Raw genomic sequence first — 1,847 nt, 5'->3', positions numbered from 1 at the left:
GATCTCAAGACTTCTTGCTATACAAAATTAATAAACACCAAGTCACTTAAGACTTTTTAATTTTTATATACTTTTCAGTTTTCAGTTCTAGAAATGGACTGGGCTTCATGCATGTTATATAAGTGCTGTACCACAATTTATGTCCCAGCCCACAGAATTACATCCCCAAACTTCACCTAAGTTTTCTGAGAAAAGTGTTTCATTATTTGTTGCTAGATAGAATCTTACTTAATGTATTTTGTGTGGTAGAGACTTTGAAAGCACCAATCATTAAGATATCATGTCTGCTTCAATTGTCATCCGAGCAGGAGGGAAAATACATCCCCAAATGTTTCACATAAAGAGAAAGTAATGAAGGAGTTACATACTGGGTAGGGCTAAGGGGAAAAACTAGGAACTGGTGACTCACTCAGACAAGAGTAGTTGAAAACAACAAGCTCTCTTAAAAGCCAAGGAACAGGAGAAGAGAATGAGCAGTCCTATCCAGTGAGCAGTGAAACTACAAAGCCATGGCTGCGGGCAGCGCTCACACAGACGGCCAAGGCCAGGAGAAGCATGGCAAGAAGACAGAAAAAGGAGCAAGGAAGAAAAGTTATCTTATCTTTCTTCCTCCTTCAGCCTGCACTGCCTGGGTCTCCAGGGTCCAAGACCAACTGGAAGCTTTTCAGTAGGGAAATATACAGTTGGTAGAATCCACTAATGTCAGTTTTCCAGGAAAGAACAGCAAGAGGAAGGCAGAGGTGAATCTTGGAGAGGTATGAGGGAAATTCTGAACAATTATTAAAGTGTTTTAGAAAACTTCAGCTTCATTTTGATCATCTTTCTTTTAAGTTACTATTGATAAAATAATAGGTTCATGGCTAGTCTTTCATATCAGATATCCATCCTTTAACTTGAAATGCACAAACCTACAGAGAAAACTTAATGGATCTTAAAAAAAAAAACATATATTTAACTGAAAAGTCTATGAGTGAAGTGTGGGTGCTAATACAAATTGAGAAAGTTAAGGTTGTACTCACTTGTTATCAGAGTATTTTAAAAGGAGATCAATAGTTACCTTCTATGTAAACTTGGGTCTTAGCTCAGTATGGATGAAAATGATACCTAAAAGCAAAAAGAGAGTTCAGGAAGGAAGACTCAGTAAACTGAGGTAAACCAGTACCATTAATTATAGGACTGAAAACAAAATAAAATGTCAGTCATAAAATTTGCATTTTAGACTAGAAATTGCTAAAAATCTTTATAGCAAATACAGTAATTATGTTGGAAGGAAGACCATAAATGGGTGATAGTCAAAATTTATTAAGTATTTTTTACCCTTTACCAGGAATAAAAGAGACATTCACTTGACAGTGCCCTTTCTATGTAGGAAAATCTTTGTCAATAGCTTAATTTTGCAAACCAATACTATAGGTAGGCAGGCAGACAAATAAGTAAAATATCTAGCCTAAACCCATAACAAGTAAGTCATAGGTAGAATATGGTAGAAGATTAGCCTGACTTCTCTTTCTGTTAAAGGCTGAGTATATTTTATAATAGGTACTTAGTATAATTCCATACAACACTTGGCTCTATCACCCATCTCAGTGGCAACATGTGGGTCATATTTTTAAACCTATTAGAAAATTAATATACAAACTCCAAAATGATGGCATGATGATCATTCAAGGGAAGAGGTTAATAATTGATCCCTGAGAATGGGAAATTGGAATAGCTTCTTGACCCAAAATCTTATTTTCCTACTCAAATCCTACAAGTAGGTTAACAAGGTCTTGCTGTTTTACCAGTAAGCTACAATTAATTAAACAGTTGGTTCATTTACTCAACAAATATTTAGCAGACAGTCC

The sequence above is a fragment of the Jaculus jaculus genome, chromosome 1 (assembly GCF_020740685.1).
Source record: "Jaculus jaculus isolate mJacJac1 chromosome 1, mJacJac1.mat.Y.cur, whole genome shotgun sequence".
NCBI classification, from domain to species: Eukaryota; Metazoa; Chordata; class Mammalia; order Rodentia; family Dipodidae; genus Jaculus; species Jaculus jaculus.
This window is presented reverse-complemented; position numbering follows the sequence as displayed.